Source organism: Littorina saxatilis, linkage group LG12, assembly GCF_037325665.1.
Source record: "Littorina saxatilis isolate snail1 linkage group LG12, US_GU_Lsax_2.0, whole genome shotgun sequence".
NCBI lineage: Eukaryota > Metazoa > Mollusca > Gastropoda > Littorinimorpha > Littorinidae > Littorina > Littorina saxatilis.
Window position 1 is genome coordinate 55,939,713 of NC_090256.1, and position 23,500 is coordinate 55,963,212.

The following is a 23,500-nucleotide window of genomic DNA, read 5'->3' on the forward strand; positions in this document are numbered from 1 at the left end:
TTGCTATGATGATCTGAATATGACACGCTTCTTGCATTAACCCAAAACATCCGGTATTGTACTAAACTGGAAACATTGTAAAAAAAAAAAACCCGGATGTAAAATCGGCAACCGGTCATACAAACCGGTTCGTATTTTGTTTGACCGTTTCTTTCACAAACGTTGTGTTTTAGTGAAATGGAGTGACCGTTTTTATGTGGCTGTGAGAGCCTATAGTCGTACTCATAATGAAGTACCGGTTTTTATAATGGCTAGTCGCAGTGAATACGGCTAGATATCGATGAAAGGCCTGAGAGTGAGAGTTCCGAAAATGGAGTCTGGACATTTGAAAACAGTTTCCTGATGCAGAATCCAAGAAACTCAAGAAATCAAGATCATATGAAAAAGTTAGAAGTAAATGAGACTGTAGCGTTTTCCTCAGTGTCTGGTCATAACCATACACGCCGTAACAAAGAGAAGAAAGCGCTTTAAATGTAAACAGCAGCAGAGAACAAGAAGCATTGGAAAACATACACCATCGACTTTTATCCTCAATATAGAGGTGTGTGTGTGTGTGTGTGTGTGTGTGTGTGTGTGTGTGTGTGTGTGTGTGGTGTGTGTGTGTGTGTGTGTGTGTGTGTGCCTATGTAAGCTTGCGTAAGCCTGTCAGTGTCTGCCTATGTCCCAGCAACTACGCCACCACCCACCAAACTCCCCAGACCCACTTTCACTTTCAGACCTTTTCGATTCAGCACGCGCTTTGTAAAGACCCCGCCAACCCCTGTCTACTTACAGTGAACCTCGCAACACAGAGATGCACACTTTTCTTTATTCATTGTCCTCTTTTTTCTGTGCTTGAACACACAATCATGCAGACATAAAAACATCTGTGCGGATACCCCTCTTCGTGACAATTTCAACTGTCGTATTCACTGAAATCACTGGGCGAAACAGAAGGATGCAGCGAGAGAGATAGATAGACTGAGAGAGAAACATTGAACAGGGTAGGGAATGTGTCTGCCCTGATTCACGGTGTGACTAGACGTTCGCGTGTGCTTGTGATAGACAATCCACTCCCTCACTCTCTCCCCTCTCTCACACAACGCGTGTGTTTCCTGTTTGCGCGCTCCCTACCACCGGGGAGTAAAAAAGTGGCACACGCACACACGTACAACTGTGTAGACAAGGAAACATTCAAAAGTTGTCGCGCACAAAGTGTTCCCTGAAACAAACCTCCGGAAATGCTTGCTTGCTTGTGAGTCTTTTCGGCGCGGTTAGTGGAGAGAAGGATTACTTGACTGCAATTTGTGAAGACACCGAAAACAGGTATGTTGAGATTATCTTCAGAGGTTTTCTATAGCTTACATTGATTTACGTGTGTGCCAAATCAAGCATGTTATAGAGGTAGACTTTTAGAACTGCGCGGTCAAAGGCGCTGGCTTTTCAGAGGAGTCTTCTATCTGCATTGACTGGGACTGCCGAGTTCTATCAGAGTCTCTGGTTCTATAATAGTGTAAATATTTCAATCTGTAAATTCTCTTAGTTCTTGTGATAAGTGACATGATTTAGGATACCACTTCTGGAGATTTAGATGACTTTCTGTTCACTGGTTTCGAGTTTTGTCAACACCTGCAAGAAACGGAAAGTCCAGGTTTAGGCTTACCCGTATTCGGCTGCTGAGTTTCTGTGATTTGTAAAGGTTCAAAGCAGGTCACTGTATAAGGATTTAATTTTATGACTGCATGTCAGTGCGTGTGTACACATTCTGAAGTTTTTCGTCATCATTGAAAGCGGCATGTTTCTGGAGGTGCCGATCACATTTTCACGGGTCTGGTGTTTGACTTAGATCGGATCTTCAAGTTATAAAGGTGAGATGTAGTCTGAGTTGAACAAGTCTGTTTTGACTGTCATGAGTTCTTCAGTAACTTATAACGTGCTTTCAGTTTAGCGGTACACCATAGCTCTCAGAAAGTTATTTTTTCTTTTCGGACCGCATAATCATGCCACGGCCTTGTTGACTCCGGAGATTGAATTACGTCAGTTCAAGTTTATCTTGAGTGTCATTGTAAGTGTGTGTGTGTGTGTGTGTGTGTGTGTGTGTGTGTGTGTGTGTGTGTGTGTGTGTGCGTGTGTGTATGCGTGTGCGTGTGTGCGTGCGTGTGTGTGTGCGTGTGTGTATGCGTGTGCGTGTGTGCATGCGTGCGCGTGTGTGTGTGTGTTTGGCGAGCCATATATATATATATCTATATATCACATTTCTCTGGCATTTGTTATTACTTGAAAAATCCGGAGGAAGTTATCATGTTTTTTCTCGAACCGCGTAAAATTATCAGACCATGGCATTGTTGACTGCGGATATAGACTTATGTTTATTTAGAGCCTCATTCAAGTGGTGTTTATAGCGGGTACATATCAGATTTCTCTGTTGACATTTTTTGTGCCGCTTACCTAGTCTTGCATGTCAAAGCGGTCGTCTTTTAATACCTCAGCATACCTTTTGAAATCTGACAGCTGTTTTACACCGACCTGCGAGCTGTCAGATTTTAAATCTTCACTTTATGACAGGTTGTCATGGCCAACCGAATACTGTGTGGAGAATGTTCTCTTCATTGCGAACGCAGTAGAAATTTCAACGAAGAGTAGTTGCCTGTGTGTCAATGACAAAAAGACACTGCCGGATGAAGTTCAGACGATTTCAATTATAGATGGTCTTTTTTTCACACAAACTCCGCGTGCGCGCGCATGCACGTACGCACGAACATACACACGCACGCACGACACACGCACGCACGCACACACACACACACACACACGTACACACACACACACACACACACTACCCCTCCCCCCACATTAACACACAGAGAATGTAATGGACATTTCCAATAGAACTCAACGTCTATTTCCAAAGAACAAAATCCGAGTCTCTTTGTCACACTGATAGTGCCACTGAACTCAAAGTATAAACACAAACTATCAACAGGTTAGAACAGGCTAAAGCTGCCTACGCAAGATGAGCTCGTGACGTATCATCATCGTCTTTGCGCGTGGCGACTGTAGCAATTACAAGGCACCTGTAACAGAGAGTTTTACCTACCTGCGTGTAGCCTACAGGCAAGTTACCGCTTGCTTGCTCTGGAGTGACCCATCGTGTTTAATTGGGCGGCTGTCTGCAAGTAATTTAATTATAGAGTTTGGGTATATTGAGAAACATCTGCATTAATGGGGTCACCACGACCGAAAACAGCGTTCAGTGCATCCTGCTTTGAATCATGACATAAATTTGTCACAGGGATGTCGTTTGGTGTAGGCTGACGGCAAACCGTCGAAAAGTGTTTCAACTCGTCGAAAACTTTGCCGTAATTTCGGCACATCTGTCAAATTCTTTTCCACGTTGTGGGGGAAAGGTGTCGCCCAGCATTGCCTTACATTTCGAATAATCGCCGACATTCTATGGCGATTTCACAAATTTGCCAAAGAAAAAAACTCTTGTTAACTTCCCTGCGCGCGCCCCGCTGAAGGATGATAGTGATCATACTGAGTTGTAGAATCAAGCTTTTTGTGATGATAGGGATGCAGTGTAAAACTGCATTAGCAAAAGGAAAGCTTTGTCGGGTTGATATATATTTGTGTGTGTGTGTGACACGTGTGACATTCTTGAGTGCAAGCTGGGTTTTCCGCTTAGTTTGAAACTGTTTGCCGTCTGTTGTCTGTGTACGAATACGAATGTTTGTTTAGTGCGTACATTGTGTATTTTGATCTCCCCTTCCCTCTTCCCCTTGCTGGCAAAAAAGGCTGACAGCCTATATGCTGTAACGATTCTGGTGTGTGTGTGTTTGTGTGGGGGGTTGTGTGTGTGTGTGTGTATATGTGTGTGTGTGTGTATGTGTGTGTGTGTGTCTGTGTTATATGTGTGCATGCACTGATGCGTGTATGTATGTGTGCGTTTATGCGAGTGTGTCTGTGTGTGTGTTGAACGAAATGGGCGTTTTGGAACGGCCGCCACGTTCATAAGGGAACTGAATTCCCCCAATAATTTTAGTGTAGTTTCATGACTTTGGTATGCAGACTTGTTTAGCTAGTCTTGTTCTACTAGTTTAAATCGTCATATAATTATACACACAAGCCTTTAAATAATGGGTTGCTTTCGACCGACTCATTTGTACTTCGAACATAGCATTAGAACCGGTACAATTGCGTGGAGTTAGTAGATCTCGTATTTGTTTTGAACTAGCGTCGCAAAGTATGTGCAACGTTTTATGCGCATCCAAGCTTTTAACAGTGGGTTACTTAAATTTCAACCAACTCATCCGTACTTCGAACACAACGGCACAGGGACGAACGTGTGGAGCTAGTATCTTCTACATGTATTTGGTTTGAACACACGGGACAAAGTATGTAGAACGTTTTATGCGCATCCAAGCTTTCAACAATAGGTTCCTTTCAACCAACTCAACCGTACTTCGAACATAGCGTTCGAACTGGTACATAGCCGTGGAATTAGTATCTCGTATTTGGTTTGAACTAGCGGCGCAAAGTATTTGCAACGTTTTATGCGCATGAAAGCTTTAAAGGCACAGTGCAGCTCACAGCCTTCGTTTTGCGTTTTTGTTGCAGCTGAGTGCATTTACAGTTCAAAAATCCTCCTGTGGTAGTAAAACAAACCCAAAACTACCCAACGATGACATCTGTGAAGCTCGACAGTTTCTTGTTCACGCGAGTGCATAAATTAACCTAGTATAGTTACGTGGTGTTTGGTCGGAGTTCGATTCAACTGAGTGATTCCGGCCTCCATTTTTTTTTACACAAACTCATGATGACGTCTGACATAGTTTGCTAGTGACGTGTCTTTTTGTGCATGATGTGGTGATCTACCTGATCTAAATTTAGATCCAAAAATAGGTCAGGACCAGCCGGGTCCGAGTACGAAATTAATTCGTAAAACAATCGCAGTTCTTGACTCTTTGGGTGCAAGTCAATGAAACTTGGTAGTTCTTCTTACGGATAGCTGCCTGAGGTATGACTAAAAGCCCCAGGGGCTCCGTGCACCTGGATTTGACAAGTTCAGTACCTTTAAATAATAGATTGCTTTCACACAACAACTTCATCCGTACTTCGAACATAGCGACACAGGGACAACAGTGCGGAGTCAGTATCTTCTATTTGGTTTGAACACGCGGGGCAAAGTATGTAGAACTCAGCAAACAAGCTGTCGCCAACTAAGTTCGGTATCTTCTGTTCCACACCCACCATAGCATGTCAACTTAGAACAGGCTTAATGTGCTTAAACGTTGTCGGGAAGAATGATTGTTGTGTAGATAAGGCGGTATGGAAGTCTGATGAAGTGAACATATTGGTGGACTGAAAACAAGATTGAATACGCGAGATCGAACATTTAGTGATAGAAAAAGTACTGCAATATTAACACACACACACACACACACACACACACACACACACACACACACCACCACCACCACCACCACCACCCCAGCTTATTAAATGTTACCGTCGAAATTATTTTCCGCATCGCGTTAGGCTATCTCAACTTTTGAACAAGGTTTCTCTAAACCAATGTTATAGGCGGAAATGCGGAATCACGTTTGCGGTGACAGTTCACTCAGTTCACACAGTTCACACGACCCACGTTTATTATTTTCCGTGTGTATACTCATGCGTATTCAGCGCGTCTTTCATGTTGACCGAGGCTTATCGTATCACTCGCCATTAAAAGGTTAGACTTCAGGTTAAACCAACAACCCCCATCTCGACAGCCATTTTCAGTCTACTCTCGTTGAAAGGCACCGCACGTCCTTCCGGCCAATACGATCATGTTCACAGCCAAAGATCAGTCCAGACTTTTATGTGGAAATAAAAGCATCTTTTCACTTGGCCACATACCAGGACTCAACGACGTGGCTGCTTTTGGGAATTTTTGATGATCTGATTTAGCAGATTGACATTATAATGTAACTAACACAATTATTTCAACAAAATAACCCCAAACTGCAGAGGAGAAAGCCAGGCTGGAGATTATTGGTGTGTGTACCCGTTGACTGCCATGATACGTTTATGCATCCTGACCTCAGGTCAAAATGAGTTCGGCTCATTCTCTCCCTGACAGGATGCCTTGGTTTTCCTTGTCTGGCGAGGAAATCGATTTTTTACATATTTAGATCTTTTCGTAATGTGTTATGGATATAAGCAGATTCGCGATCGTCGATATTGATTTTTCATGGTGTTGTGTAATTTTTAAATTACAAAGGAATTGATATGTAAGACAGTTTCAAGCGAGCTATTTTTCGCGGCTGTATTTACTGTGCAAACAACTCTAAATATGGCAAAAGTGTCAAGTGATAATCAACCGTTTGGTTTCAGCGCTCGCTGGAGCAGACGATTTTTTGACAGTGATGCAACCATATATTACGGTCTCCTTCCGGCAGCAGTCCCACAATTTCGACTTGTTTTGACCTTAGAACGATGTCTTTATCATAACTGTGAAGAACAGAACGGAGATCACTGTCGAAGTCGGCCAATCTGCAATCATTTTCGTCTCGCGAACACTGCTCGAGAACAACATATGGGAGATAACTCTGTATTCTTGGGTTGATAGATTCGCGTAGGACTTTAGCGTCCGGTCAGAGAGATAACTGGCGATAGCCGTTGAGCGATCACTGATCAGAATGACGTTTAAGTTACCTACTTTCCTATCATCAAAATCCAATACTCTGACAAGGAAAACAACAATTGTATATTGAATTAGAGACCATTTTCTCAGTTTTGGTGAACTTGTTATATTTTTTACGTTATGTCTTTGTCATTGCTTTTCGTTAAAAACTTAATTCTTCCGGCAATCAAGGGGTTAAAGTCATATGATATCGATTAAGAATAACCAAGACGTCTCTTTGTGATCTTCTCTTTCGCAGGGAAATTCCTAACGTCAAAAGCGACACAACCTTCGAAAAGACGTTATAACTTGAATAATGGCGCGTCACGCAAAAATGATTCTGTATGTCTTCCGCGAAAATGAAAAAGAATGTCGAGAACAAAATTTGTCTCGGTGACTTCAACATATCAGCAGTAGAAAATTAATCGTTTGGTCACCGCCAGGCTGTGCATGTATCGGTATCGTATGTCATTAAGTTGAGCGACACTCTTATACCGTGTAAAAGACCTGTGACGGTGAGTATATGTTCGCTTACACGAGAAGGAATGTGCCTTTAAAAGGATAGCCTCCAGGTTAATCTAAATCAACAGTCCCATCTCGACAGCTACTTGCAGTCCTTCAGTGTCGAAATTATCGTCACTTTTGGTAACATTTTCCGCCCATATAACATATTAAGTTATAATAACAGGTGTAGTTTTTTTTTTTTTTTGTATAAGTACGTATCATTCGCCATTAAAAGGTTAGTCTGAGTCAAGAGTTAAATCAACACCCCCATCGATCTTAACAGACACGTTCACCTTAATGAAACTAACCTCAGTTATAATAACGTTATTTTAATTTTTTCTGTGTCACATAGCTTATAATAACAAATGTACTTTCTTGTTAGTATTATTTGACAGGAATGTAACTGGGATTTATTGATTTCTTCGGCATATTTCGCGACGTGGCCATACACGTGTCGACAATTTCCAGCAATCCTTTGCTTCACCTTTCTCCTGTTGTGAAAAGTACGGGAATTCTGTCAAAATGGTTGCAATGTTTTCGGCGAATTAAAAGAAGAAGTTTCGGCGTTTCGTCGTTTGCAGATGCCAAAAGACAAAAGTGCATAATTATAAAATCACGCCCCTGAGGAAGGCCTGGCAACAGGTCGAAAATTTGGGCTGCCACTTGACATTCTTTGTTTGGCTTTTCTTTTCCTTGATTTTGTTATATATATATATATATATATATATATTACCAGCTATTGTGTTTTCAGCGTAGCAATAGGGTCCGATATTTAGACAAGACAAGTATAATGCGACGAGTCGATATATATCTATATATATGATAACAAATATCTGTCCTGCCAATGGAGGTTTCCAATTTCATAATTATTTCGTCCGTCTTGTAATAAATTTGATGATTTTTAAAGAGGTTTTTTAATAGTTATTTTTTCATCTTTAAACGGACAGCACCTGCATGTGTTTGTGTGTGTGTGTGTCTCTCTCTCTGTAACTCTCTCTCTCTCTCTCTCTCTCTCTCTCTCTCTCATTCCCCTGTGTGTGTGTGTGTGTGTGTGTGTGTGTGTGTGTGTGTGTGTGTGTGTGTGTGTGTGTGTGTGTGTGAGTGTGTGTGTGTGTGAGAGTGTGTGTATGTGAGGTGGGTGTATACGCGCGCGCGCGCGCGTGTGTGTATGTGTGTGTGATCAGTAGCTGGTTCTGTATGCGTTTTGCTCCAATACTGACCACGCAGAGAAACAAGAAGAGGGAGGGAATAGGGGGGGGGGGGGGGGGGCGGAGGTGGGGGTAGATTTAACTTCTAGCACTTTCATACAACCTTACATGAATACAAGCCGTCTTAATATCTTTAATGTCATTCCAAAAATATTAACCCCCAAATAACTCCCCTGTGACCGCGGTATCAAAGGACCCACTCGGCCAAAGTATGTATCTTCCACGCCCCCTGTGTTTAGAGAGAAAATGAAAAGAAATTGCAGGAAGTTTATACAATAAATTGCCCTCCTCTTGACTGATAATGGAAGTGACAGAAGCTGGCTGATGCCTTGTCACTTTCAACACTTGGGGCATGGGAATATGTATTCGTACACACTTTGCTTTTGGCCTTGCTTGTGTTCCGTTTTAGTGCAGGTGTAGACATGCGGACGAGTATCTGACTGATTTATCTAAAATCAATATTTTTTTCGTCTAGTACTTAGGCTACTATTGTTCTCGACTGTTTTTCTAGGGTCCTTTTTTTCTTTCTTAAAGTTCTTTTTACATTTAGTCAAGTTTTGACTAAATGTTTTAACGTAGAGGGGGGAATCGAGACGAGGGTCGTGGTGTATGTGTGTCTGTGTGTCTGTGTGTGTGTGTAGAGCGATTCAGACTAAACTACTGGACCGATCTTTATGAAATTTTACATGAGAGTTCCTGGGTATGATATCCCCATACGTTTTTTTAATTTTTTTGGATAAATGTCTTTGATGACGTCATATCCGGCTTTTCGTGAAAGTTGAGGCGGCACTGTCACGCCCTCATTTTTAAATCAAATTGGTTCAAATTTTGGTCAAGTAATGTTCGACGAAGCCCGGACTTCGGTATTGCATTTCAGCGTGGTGGCTTAAAAATTAATTAATGACTTTGGTCATTAAAAATCTGAAAATTGTAAAAAAAAAAAAAAATGTATAAAACGATCCAAATTTACGTTTATCTTATTCTCCATCATTTGCTGATTCCAAAAACATATAAATATGTTATATTTGGATTAAAAACAAGCTCTAAAAATTAAATATATAAAAATTATTATCAAAATTAAATTGTCCAAATCAATTTAAAAACACTTTCATCTTATTCCTTGTCGGTTCCTGATTCCAAAAACATATAGATATGATATGTTTGGATTAAAAACACGCTCAGAAAGTTAAAAGGAAGAGAGGTACAGAAAAGCGTGCTATCCTTCTCAGCGCAACTACTAATCCGCTCTTCTTGTCAATTTCACTGCCTATGCCGTGAGCGGTGGACTGACGATGCTACGAGTGAGTATACGGTCTTGCTGCGTTGCATTGCGTTCAGTTTCATTCTGTGAGTTCGACAGCTACTTGACTAAATGTTGTATTTTCGCCTTACGCGACTTGTTTCTTTCTTTCGATCTTTCTTTCTAATTCTTTTTTTAACTTTTTATATTTAGTCAAGTTTTGACTAAATATTTTAACATCGAGGGGGAATCGAAACGAGGGTCGTGGTGTATGTGTGTCTGTCTGTCTGTCTGTCTGTGCGTGTGTGTGTGTGTGTGTGTGTGTGTGTAGAGCGATTCAGACTAAACTACTGGACCGATCTTTATGAAATTTGACATGAGAGTTCCTGGGTATGAAATCCCCGAACGTTTTTTTCATTTTTTTGATAAATGTCTTTTATGACGTCATATCCGGCTTTTCGTGAAAGTTGAGGCGGCACTGTCACGCCCTCATTTTTCAACCAAATTGGTTGAAATTTTGGTCAAGTAATCTTCGACGAAGCCCGGACTTCGGTATTGCATTTCAGCGTGGTGGCTTAAAAATTAATTAATGACTTTGGTCATTAAAAATCTGAAAATTGTAAAAAAAAATAAAAATTTATAAAACGATCCAAATTTACGTTTATCTTATTCTCCATCATTTGCTGATTCCAAAAACATATAAATATGTTATATTCGGATTAAAAACAAGCTCTGAAAATTAAATATATAAAAATTATTATCAAAATTAAATTTTCCAAATCAATTTAAAAACAGTTTCATCTTATTCCTTGTCGGTTCCTGATTCCAAAAACATATAGATATGATATGTTTGGATTAAAAACACGCTCAGAAAGTTAAAACGAAGAGAGGTACAGAAAAGCGTGCTATGCAGCATAGCGTAACCACTACCCCGCTCTTCTTGTCAATTTCACTGCCTATGCCGTGAGCGGTGGACCACGAGTATACGGTCTTGCTGCGTTGCATTGCGTTCAGTTTCATTCTGTGAGTTCGACAGCTACTTGACTAAATATTGTATTTTCGCCTTACGCGACTTGTTTTTCTTTCTTTCATCCTTCCTTTCTATTCTCAGTCATATAACTTATTTTCAGTGGTGTATGTTCGAACCGCCGAAATTAAAAGGTTACTTCCTTCCGGTGTAAACCATATTTGTGTACAAGTTTGTAATTCCTGACATTCCTTGGAGATCTGTCCAGGCTTAAAAATTGGGAAGAGTATGAACACAAAGCGAAAACGACAGCTTGGCTGCTTTCTGTGCAGGGAGGGAATTGTTTGCAGTTGACTGAATTAATGTCCGCACTGACGCCGGTGTCACGAACTGAAAACTCTGCTGAACAATCCCTCTCAATTCTGTCGATGCGCATGCGCCAATCTTGGACTTTAAAAATGCGACCCTTTGACCGAACGAACCATGGGTTAGGGTTAGGGCTAGGATTAGGGTTAGGGTTAGGTTGTTCACGACCTGATTAATCTCCCCATGTGACATTAATATTTACTCGTAGCGCATGCGCATTGACCGCATTGAGAGGGATTGTTCAGGCAGAGTTTTCAGTTCGTGACGCCGGTATGTGTCACTGAGTATACGAAACGAATTCAGCAAAAAGTGCAGGCACTTGCATGACGTGCTTTGAATGTTCTGGATTATTTGTTTGTTTGTGCGTTTCAGTCTTCACAGAATTTCACTCGGTTGTTGTGTGGAACAAAATCCACCTCACCCTAAAGAACAAGAACAAGAACAAGAACAAGAATTTATTTCGCCATATATAGCATTACAGCCATTGGTATTTGTCCTGGTGTGGAAGCACTCATTCGTCCATACACTCCTTGCATAAAGTCAAAAGGCTAACAACAACAACAACAACAACAACAACAACAACAACAACAACAACAACAACAACAACGCTGGATGAGATTCAATTCAATTCATTTCAATTCAATACAACTTTATTATCTGAAAGTAAGACAAACTGAACATTTTGTTTTGGCTTGTTTATATGCACTGATGACATCACATTAAATCACAATCTGTAAACATATAAACACATTACATTGACACATCAGTACACACATAACTCAAACCACACACATCCATATCCGCACCCTAATGTGTTGGTTTCACTGAAGACGAATCAAGTCGGCGCTAGGCTAGAGGAATGTATTTTACGATTTCTGTTTTTTGTTTCAAAGCTTGAGACCCAGTTGGCGAATTTATCTGTTGAATGCATACTTTTTTCAGTGCAGTGAGGAATGCAAATCGCTATACCTTCTTCTTAGTTTTCTTCTTCTTCTTCTTCTTCTTCTTTGTTGAACTTTTATACATGGGGTTTCCAGCTGCCGTTAACATTTCCCTCTCCTCCCCCCCCCCCCACACAGGCTCACCCTACCACCATCATTCTTCCGGGTCGGTGATAGTTCAAACTGCCAACGTTCGCAGTAGGCCTACTGTACGTACCAAATCAAAATTTGAGACGACGGGGGATTAAATAAGATTTATACCTGACACTCCCGTGCAGATGACAAAAAGCGGACATTTTCATGCGCTACAGGTACCCCCAGTGAATGTGCATCAAAGTGAATCTTGTGAATAAAGTAGAGTTAATAAGGGCCGGGCGTATTTTGAAACCTGTGAACTTGTCTGACCCCAGAGCGTATTAGTTCATTTAGTGTGATGCCTTTCGCGGTGACTCGAGCGTGGGATAGAACTGAGCCGCAATACAAAAGCAAGTTTTAATCTCAATAGAATATTATCTTCCTCTTTTTATCAAGCAAAATAAAAATGTTTTTATTCCCACAGCTTAATAATTTTCATTTTGTGTGTGCGGTCAAAGTACATTTTAACATAAAGCATTGTCTGTCTTCCTTTTCCGTTTCTTTTGTGCAGCTGAGTTGGGCGGCCAGGACATACATAATTAATAAAGACGGTTAGACAAAGAGACCGAAATGCAAAGAGACACAGCGACTTACTCGGGAACCGACTGATAGACTTGGTTTCATGCTGCGGGACATGCATACGTAATCTGGACACCTCACCCTGTATGTGTATGTGTGTGTGTTGTGTGTGTGTTTGTGTGTGTGTGTGTGTATGTGTGTGTGTTGTGTGAGTATGTGTGAGTGTGTGTGCATGTGTGTGTATGTGTGGGTGCGTGCGTGCGTGTGTGTGGCTGTGTGTGTGTGTTTGTGCGCGCGCGTGTGTGTGTGTGTGTGCGTGCGCGTGTGTGTGTGTGTGTGTGTGTGTGTGTGCGCGCACATCAGAACCAAGAATCTCACCAGGGAAAAACCCAAGACTAAACAAACGACACGCACTAGGCAAGTAAGACAGACAGACGTACGTACATACAACCTACGTCGCATGAACACACAAAGAACATTGAAAGCAAGTAACAGGCCACGAAACAGGGAAAGGGGAATGTTTGCCTATCTAATCCCTGTATCCTCGAAAAAAAGTGCACAGCGGCCGCCATCCCCCCTTCCCCCCCCCCTCCCCCCCCCCCCCTCCCTCGTCTGAAGCGCATTCCTATGTTACCACTTCCGTATCTTAGATTATGTCGTCAGTTGTGTCTTTAACAAATCACCCTCTTTCGCCTCATGTGACATTGTTTTGGTTGTGTGTGTGTGTGTTTGTGTAGTTTAATGTGTGTTGCATTTCACGTCACTCGTTCACCCCCCCCCCCCCCCCCCCCCCTGCATCTTTGTCTCTCTACTCCTTGGTTCTGCACTGTACTAGTTTTCTTGCCGATGCGATCAGAATATTCATACATTTACTCACTCGAATGCAGATGGTCAGTCTTATATAGCACATCTTACGTTTTGACATTTGAAACAGACTTAATCTGCACACATTCAGGCGGACAGGCAGACAGAGACGCACACACGCACGTACGCACACGCCGGGATGCGCACTGGTATATTAATAAACCACCACCACCACCACCATCACATACACATACACACACACATACACATACACTGCATGGAAACACACATACAACCAGTTAGACACTCACACACTTACACACACACTACAAAAACATACGAAATCGGATTGACAGACACAGTCAGACAGACACGCCCCCGGTGCACCCGCTTTCAGTACTCCCAATGCATTTCATTCTGACAGTGTACCTGCACCACTGCTCATGACCCGCATACATACTCTTAGTCACAGTGACACGCGATTTGTTCGCACTCTTGAACGCATAGCATCCACAAATGGAAACATAATACTTTCCGCAATAGTAAACCATAGTTGGTTTAAACTGTTTTATTCAACGTTTGTGCATTATTTACAAAGACACGCATATTGAGTAAACAACAACAAGCATAATGCTTATAGTGGTGTTTACAGTTTTCTAGAAAAATACATATAAATGGCGGCTATTGTACAGTTTAAATGAAAAGCAAGCAAACATGAAAAGAAAATTGAATGAAAATTGTACATCAAAACAAAAATCAGTTTAAGAATACATATATAATATTTATGGTATTAGCGAGTAAGAGATAGAGAGGGAGAGAGGGAGGGGGAGAGTGAGAGAGAGGGGGAGAGTGAGAGAGAGAGAGAGAGAAAGAGAGAGAGAGAGAAGAGAGAGAGAGAGAGAGAGAGAGAGAGAGAGAGAGAGAGACAAGTAGACGTATCGATTGTGCTTTCACTTTACATGTTTATCTGTTCGAAACGGCCGGACTGTCCAATAAATTCCTGTACTGTTAAAAAGATTTTTTTGTTAATTTTTGTTTGCAAGGAGGGGTTTCCATGAAGTAGAATATCTGTGTGTATGAGGTTGTTGGTTAGTTTGTTGATTGTGTTGTTTCTTGCAGCTAAGTGTAAACGGCATTCTAGTAAAAAGTGTGTTGCAGTTTCTGTTCCATCACCACAATCGCATACGCTGTTTTCCGCAAGGTGTCGCTCAACTAAGTCTTTCTTTAGATCACTAATTTTAAGTCTCATTTTTGTGTGGATTATTTGTGTTTGTCGACTGCCACTGTAGAAGTAAACGGGAATTTGTGTGTCGTCTTTTGTTAAGTAATGTTTAAATTCCCCGAGGGAGTCGGTTAACTGTATTTGTTCAGGTAGTTGGTTCCAGAGTACTGTTGTCGAAGGAAAAAGGATGTTTTGTACGTTTCTGTTCGATGTGGGGGTATACTTCGTTCTAAGGGGCGGCGTCTGTGGTAGGGGTTGTTGGCTGCTACGAGAGGTGGGAGTGCTGCTTGTAGGTATGGGGGGGTCTTGTCGTGAATAATTTTATGGAACATTGTTAGTTTATGACGGTTACGCCTTTCAGATAATGATTGGAGTCCAGATTCTCCGTAAAGCTTAAAATGACTGGTTCCGCGGACAGCTCCGATGATTGTTCGTATTGCATCTAGGTTTAACTTTTCGAGTTCATCTGTTAGGGTTTTGCTACAATTGTCCCGTACTATGTCGCAATAATCAAAGTGTGGTGGAATGAAGGATTTAAACATAATTTCCAATGATTTTCGACTCAGTCTATATTTGTATGTACGCAAGCAAGCTACGAGAGTTCTGCACTTTGCAACAAGAGATTTTATATGTTCATCCCATTTACATTGTTTTGTATTATTATTCCTAAGTGTTTGTGATTTTGGGAACTTTCAAGGATGGTATTGCCAAAGTTTAGATCTGCGATATCAGGGGTTCTTTGTGTACAAAAGTTCACCAATTCAGTTTTTCAGTTCACCAATTCAGTAATAGGCCGTAACGCCAAATACGCACGTCTGTAAAAATTGTAAAACAATCGACAAACAGATTCCATTTCTTTCAGCACTGAGCCCCCAACTGGCACCGGCTCAAAAAAGAGGGAAGGTTTCTAAATTTGTTTACTGCGTTATCCAAATAAGCTGTATGAATAATGTATGAATAATGTGCGTTTTGAGTAAAGGAATGGTGACAATCTCTGCTTGGTACGGGCGAAGAACCCGAATACAGGGTCTTTGGTACAGGTCTGAGACTACTTTTGACAAGTTCGTGAAAAATAAAGTCAGAAACTAATTTTGAAAAAAATTATTTGTTAATGCAGGTTGGATTCAGATTTCCTTCCTGATATTCCATCGGTTTTCTCTCTCTTCTGTAGATTTAATTATCATTTATTTCTGCATTCGTGTATTTCTTTTTTTGGTAATTAATGTGAAAATGAATTGACGCTGTAGTGATGATATCATCGACAAATGTGTGATTGTGTTTACCGAAAATGTCCGGTATTTAACCGGTTGTTATGTGAAAATACCGGAAAAAGATATCATCAACCGGTCAGCCTATCTGGTTTTGATTACACCTTCGAGGTTTTCGTATAAAAATTAAGCAATTGCTATTCCATCACACCTCGGTTTGATTGGTTCTCTCAACATGTAAACCGCTTTTTATGGAGTGTATAGGGTGTCTAAAAAAAAAGTACCCGGCAAAAAGACATTGAAACATCAGTACCGAGAAATGGAAAAACTAAGAGAAGGGACAATGAAATCCGAATGACAACACGTGGTTCAACAGGATGGAGCCCCACCACATTCTCAGAGAAATCCAGAACATCCCACAGGAAACATCCCCCAATGTAATGAACAGTATGGACAATATGGCAATGAGGATGCAGTCTGTCATTGGAAAACGGGGTGGCTACATTGTCATTGATCACGTGGTGTGAAGAAACAGACGATCTCAACTGAAAGCTGTGCACTGGGGACCGTGGCAAAACTTCTATGAACTGACTACAATATCACGCAAAAATGATTTCAATAAAGTTACTGACTTGTCTGTAGTATTGAAAGAAAATCGGGTACTTTATTTTGAGATACCTTGTATATTTTATGGTGGTCCGAAAATGAACCCCTGTTTATTTGGTTCCCAAAACATTTTTGATTGGCCAAATTTTCATTTAATTTTCTGTTATAGTATAGATACATTCTTGAAGTTTATGACGATAGATATGCCATTCGAATGACATTTCTCAATGTGTTCGTGTCACCAATCTCGACGCACACTGGGCGCCATCCGTTTTGGATTCCTAACATCCTCATACATTTCAGGGTCTATTATGTGACTCGACTGAAAATTGAATAAACATCTTGTAAGATAAAAAAAAAATTAAAAAAAAGGGGGGGGGGGGGGGGAGAAAATGGAGAGAAAATGATTAGAAAATTAAAATAGTGGCGTATTTTTGGACAACCCTGCATCTATTCTACTGCTATTTGAAGTAATACCGGCATGCAAGATACCTTCAGCGCGATGACTGTACCACTGTGAATCATTCAACGTTCCCCTCCGTTTATTTACATTCTTTGTTTCCACTCCAGCTGCTCCTGTCCCCATTCCCGTCAGTTTAAAGCTTGTGTCAACTGTTTAATTTATCGGTAGAACCACACGCTGTGCTTTCACCTGCCTAAATGTACATTTCCAATTTTTTTTTTTAATTTAAAGTAAGAACCTCAGTATTTACCTCCTCATGTAATTTCCATGAGTCATAACTGGTGTTTGGTGTGCTATAATATGTAGGTGTTCGTGTGTGTGTGTATAAAGTGTGTACGCGTGTGTAGGGGGGGGGGGGGGCAGCTGGATGGTTTGCAATATGTGTCAGTGTGTGCCTGTGTCGTTGCTTGTGTGTTCACTTGTGCCGCGACGACAGCAGGTTGGTAAAAAGGTCGAGAAATAGAACCGGAACTTTAAGTGCATGATAAACGCCATCTTTACAAAATGTCTGACCCTGCCGTGGTGAGTGCGCGTGTGTGTGTGTGTGTGTGTGTGTGCATGGGTGTGAGTATGTTGCTGTGTCTGTCCAGGCTTACGTACATGCGTGCATACGAGCCTTTGTTCACTCGCGCAACCATATATATATATAATGTACACCAAGTTGTAAAGGCAGGCTAAAAGTGACTTGTACCGGAACTTTGCGGAACAAAAGACGTCAGACAAAAGTCTCACCATGCTGTCGTTTGCTTGAATGAAAGGGGTGTGTGACCTGAGTCAATGAGGGGGGCGGGGGGGGGGGGGGGGTAAGGGTGAAGAATGCACATGTGGACCTGCCCCACCCACCTGACCTTTTCTCCAAAATACCGTTGAAAGAAGAAAGTGCGCCATTTTTTTAAGAATGTCGGGGAGGGAGTGGGTCGGGTCTTTGGGGGAGAGAGAGAGAGAGAGAGAGAGAGAGAGAGAGAGAGAGAGAGAGAGAGAGAGAGAGAGAGAGAGACTGAGCTGAGAGTGCACTGTGTGTGTGTGTGTGTGGGTGTGGGGGGGTGAGGAGGCGAGGTCCGCAAGTGGCTATGATGAGGCGGGACGTTGGGGAAGTTGGTTGCAGGGAGTTAGAGAGAGAGTGAGAGAGAGAGAGAGAGAGAGAGACTGAGAGAGAGACAGAGAAAAAAAGAGAGAGAGACACAGAGAGAGAGAGAGAGAAATAGAGAGAGGGAGGGAAAGAGAGAGAGAGACTGAGGTCGGCAAGTGGCTATGATGAGGCGGGACGTAGGGGAAGTTGGTTGCAGGGAGTTAGAGAGAGAGAGAGAAAGAGAGAGACAGAGAGACAGAGAGAGAGACTGAGAGAGAGAGAGAGAGAGAGAGAGAGAGAGACTGAGAGAGTGCACTGTGTGTGTATATGTGTGTGTGTGGTGTGTGTGTGTGTGTCGGTGTGTGTGTGGTGTGTGTGAGTGAGTGTGTCTGTGTATGTGTGTGTGTGTCTGCTGTGTCCGTCTATTAGGAAGTAGGGGAAGGGCTCCTAATATGGACCGGCTCCTAATATGGACCACCACCAACTAACGGCGCTAGAGCGCTCAAAAAAGTTTTATTCGCTGTATTCACCCTCTTTGGATAACTTGCACATGTCAAAACAGTTGCAGAAACACAAATCTCAAAACCGTTAGGCTTTTTCTCTTTTTTCACTTTTGGCAGCGTTCACTCTACATTTGCCGCCTAAAACGGACTCGTTTCTGTCTACAGCCAAAGCTTTTATCAAACAGAAATGGCTATATATGACAGCTAATACCGTATTTGTTACATTTTAGCAGTGTTGACCCCGAGTTTCTACTGCAAACAAAAAATAATAGCAAAATCTCACAGAATGTGCGAGTCCCCTAATATGGACCACCTTTAACAAATCGAAGAAAATAAAAGCTAAAGGGTATTTTCATTAATTCATTAAGAAGCTTGCTGGTAATAACCTATAACTAGCCCTCGAGATTTAAACAAAAATGCAACGAAAAGTCTTCTTTTCGTGGAAGTTGATAATTTCACTTATTTTCACTCTGTTTTTGATAAGCTTCTTTAGTTTCCTGGTGTGCTTCAAATAATGCTCTCATCAACCCGAAACAGATAAATCTAGAGCATATTTTAATTAGGCTGACTTGTACACTAAGTTGTATCATGTTATTTTGAAATATAGGGGGCTTTTTACAGTGATTCGTGAAGACCGCTTCACTGGTCCATATTAGGCGCCCAGGCTCCTAATATGGACCCTTTGTGATTTTTTCTGTATTTAATTTTTGCTGAATGTGTATCAAAGCTATTTTACTCTAATTAGGCCTAGCGGTTAACCTAAGAAAGAAGGACCACCAAACACAAAATGAAACTTCTTTGCGCGAAAACAAGCTAGTTATCAGCAATAAACAAAAAGTGGTCCATATGAGGGGCCCTTCCCCTACATGTGTGTTTACCCATGTTTGCTTGCATGACGAGTTCCTGAAAACTTCAAAGTAAATGTCAGTTAGACAAAGTGAACGACTGCAGCAGGGACCTATATAGGTCTATGACTGCAGCAAGTTAATTTCCCACCTGCAAGCACTCACTGAAATACACTGGTGAACAAGAAAATTGGTTGATTAAAATCAACATGGCCGAAGCAATGTTTTCATAAAAGAAGCGGTATTGTACAGGAACATGTTGAATTTGGGTTACATGTGTTGCAGAGTATTTGAAAATCCGTAGGCATAAAAACATGCAAAGAAGAATGATAGGTCCCTGTTGTGAATATAGTCAAGTGGATAAATTGATTACTTATGTTTCACACTAGTTTTGCTGGTATGGACGATATTCTGTGCTATTACGGTTTGAGATTGTTGGCAGGGGTGAGCAAAAATGTGACCGACTCAGCGCAGAGATGATCGAAGAGATTGTTTCCTAGTCTATTGATTAGTGTTATGACGAGCGTTGGCTAATGGTAACGAGTACATATGTGTGTAGTTGTGGTGTGTGTGTGTGTGTTTGCGCGTTGGTTGGGATTATGGGTGTAATTTGTAAAACAGATGTGACGGTAATAATGGAGTTCACATTGAGGTTAGTTTGAAATGGAACACACGCAAGTTTTTGAAAAAACAATATCAAATTTTGAACCATGAGATCTTTATTAAATAATAAACTGAACATCAGCAAAACATCAAAGCAATTATTTATAAGGTTTGAAAAGCTTGACTTACTTACTATTTTAAATAGTGGATTGAAGGCTGAAAACCTCATTTACAAATTACAACTGAGATGGGGAGGGGGGTGGGGGAGGGGGGGAGTGCTGAAAGTGTGGATGAGAATACAAAAAAATGCTGAGTGACAACAAGGAGGTTAACATACAATGAAAGTTGTTTTGCAAAGAGAAATCACTGTTTGAGACTTAATATTTAACATTTTAAGAATAAGAGTTTTGGATTGTTTTGAATAACTGGACATGGAAAAACAGACTCTGTTGTACTTGTAGGAAAAACATGAATTTTGTAGAGATGCTGGCTTTGGCATTGATGAGCAGTTTATAAAACAGGTAGCATGTTTGACTAACACTAATAAAACAATAAAAGCTAAGTAAATATTGGGGAGCATGACATTATTCATTCTCATAACAGAACGTGATAGTTGAGTTAAACTTAAGACAACCCAGCACGAAGGGCACTGTAACAATGTAACAGTCAAAGAAACAAAGTCTGGTGACATTAGCGCATGGAGGAACGTCTGCCCCACATACACACCAAAAGCCATTACTAGCGCTCATGGAATGGCCATGTTGGGTTTGATGCGTGCATGCCTGGTTTTCTCCTGTAGATGGGTGTCGGCACAGAAGGTCTGCCCGCTGTCCTCAACCAACATGCTCCGTCTTCATGGCAGCTCAAATTTTTTATCGAGGTTCTCTCCTCTAGATCCGCCGTGTTTCGCCTAGGGGCTTGCGCTGCCTAGTTGATAAGGTCACCTCGTAGAGGATGTGGTCATAGACCACGCACGGTCGGTCTTGGGATAGGGAAACGTTATGCTAGTCCGGAGGGATTACGCCACAATGGCCACCTCGCGAAGACCCAGGGTCCTAGACTAGGGAGGTCCAAGGGGGAGCACCGGGAGGGCTACCCCTCTACCCGCACCTCCAACACAATCCCTTCCCCTGGTAGCTTCATCCCCAAGGAGGAAACAAAGCTACCTGCAACACCCCTCATGGAATAAAAGTACACTATGTTTATGTTATTGTGTGCATTTGGTGTAGCATGGAGGGAGATAACACAGTAGGATGACTGTGATGAAAAGAAGTTACTTTATACTTGGCATGACAGAGCGAGATAGTTTGAGAACATTCTAAGATGTGTGTGTCTAAATGTAGTATTTTGATACACATGGTTCAAAAATTATTTGACATATAAAACCCTGCCAACTGTCACTTCAAAAATATTTTTTAAAAAAGTGGAGAAATACAAGTAGTAGAAAAACTTTGACTGGTCCAGTTCAAAGCGCAAATTTATATGCATCACAGCAAAAAGGCCACAGAAGAAACTTAATTACAAAAACATAAAACCTGCTGACATTGGAGCATATGTAGGAATGCTTTCCCGACATAAACACGTGAAATCAATGTAATCATATAAGCTGTCATGGCAGAAACATAAACCCTGCCGACATTAACACTTGTACAAGTAGAAAAGCCTGCACAACATACACACCAAAAATCAATGAAATAATATAAACACTCATGGTAGAAACAAAAAACATGCGATCTTTAATGCATAGGCAGATAACAACGCCTGTCCCACATACATGCCAAAAATCAATGTACATGTAACAATATTAACGCACATGGCAGAAACATAAAACCTGCCAACATTGGGCTATGTAGGAATGCCTCCCCCACAAACACAGTAAAAACCAATATAATATATGATGGCCGCTGTGTGTTTTTTGAATTTTTTGAAAAAAAGAGAGGTAGTAAAAAGAGGAAGTGCACCACGAAAACAGTGTACGCTCAAAACAGGAGACATGCATTTTTCTAGAAAAATATGAACCCAGTTCGAATTAACAATGGTGATGTTACTTTAATGTAACAACAAAATAAGACACAAAAATTGCAAGGGAGTGTGAGCTACTAGTACATTTACTTTAAATGATTGTGGATTAGGTTGTCAGAGCAGCAAAGTTTTCAAAAAAGCATTAAGCATAAAATAGAACGTTTTTTTTTTATTTGGATGAGGAATTTGGCCAAGGAGAATGTACACATCAATACGTTTTAGTGTCTGAATAAAGTGGTATAAGAAATGCAGCAAAATTAATGTAGATTAAATGAGAAAGTCTGGTAAAAGTGTGCGTCTAGATTTGTTTTGAGCCTATGCTGGGCGGGGGCAGGCATAATGTTGGCGTCATAGGTGACATGAGAAGCGAGTCCGCCAGTTGGAAAATGAGTTGCAAAATATTTTCACTTTATAATATACACATCTCACAAAAAACAGGAAACAAAACGAATTAACAATGGTAATGTTACTTCAATGTAAGACACAAAAATTGCAAGCGAGTGTGAGCTACTAGTACATGTACTAGCAAAAGATTGTGGATTAGGTTGTCAGAGGTGCTTACCCCACTTCTGACCCGAATCATCCCCCTCCTGCTAGGTACACGTGCACTTAAGTTAACCTCTGCTTTGACCTGTGTGCCAGGAGTCGGATGGGAGAGAGAGAGCGAGAGCGAGAGAGAGAAACACACACACACACACACACACACACACACACACACACACACACACACACACACACACACACACACAGACATAGAAAGACAGAAGCGGAGATACTCAGAGGGAGACACAGACAAAGACATACAATACAGAGAGAGAGAGAGAGAGAGAGAGAGAGAGAGAGAAGTCGGAAGTCGGAAGTCGGAAATTTTATTTGTTAGGCCTCCGGCCCATAACAAGACTGGTGACACATTATACAAGCGAACAATGTTTAAAATAAGCAGAAAAAGCAACATTATGGCCCTGCATCTTGCAACTGAGCATTTTCCAGAGAATCAGTGCGAAATCGTAGTGCTTTGTAAATATACGTTGCTAACTGTCTTACCACTTGGCCATTTGTTGAGGATAGTAATTGGCACATTCTAAACATGGATGGGTTCCGATAATACTTTGAGGCTATTAATTCAACTCTGATCTCATTATATGCGGGACAAACAAGTAAAAAATGTACTTCCGTCTCCAGTGTATCATCTGAGCACAAAGGGCAAAATCTGTCTACGTTATTCACATTGGGTTTATACTGTAAATAGTGGTTATTTAAGGGTGACATACCAAATCTGAAACGTGCTAACATTCTTCTCAAATGAACATTTCTTATCTGATACAAATAACCACTCATACACAAGGACTGCTTAAATAACGAATACACATTATAAAAAACGTGTGATTCAAGGGAACTATGCCAATCCTGTCTAAAGCAATCGACAAGTCTTTGGCGAAATTCTCTTACAAACGTGGAAATATCACCAACACCTTGTGCTTCCCACACTTCACCAAATCCATACTTGTACAAAACATTACGAACGTTACAAGCCCATGTCGTGTAATTTTGCCTTTGTATAGACAGTAGCATATTATACACTTTCTTGGGGTACCTGTTGCCATCCATCCGAGTTAATCGAAGCCAAAA

At 41.2% G+C, this 23,500-nt stretch overlaps 2 protein-coding genes across 5 annotated transcripts in view; one reads left to right on the forward strand and one right to left on the reverse strand.

Annotated features, from left to right (window-relative positions):
• Positions 1 to 23,500, reverse strand: part of LOC138982295 (uncharacterized) — a 333,833-nt gene that overhangs the window by 134,825 nt on the left and 175,508 nt on the right. The gene's annotated exons all lie outside the window — the stretch shown is intronic.
• The window catches only part of LOC138982286 (uncharacterized), a 30,343-nt gene continuing 7,819 nt past the window's right edge, over positions 977 to 23,500 (forward strand). For 3 of the 4 annotated variants that reach the window (XR_011460822.1, XM_070355543.1, XM_070355545.1), the window contains exon 1: positions 977 to 1,305. The gene's annotated coding sequence lies outside the window, so the exon portion shown is untranslated. Of the gene's footprint in view, positions 1,306 to 1,523; positions 1,848 to 23,500 lie in introns of those variants that run through there. The other variant, XM_070355544.1, reaches the window with a different exon arrangement.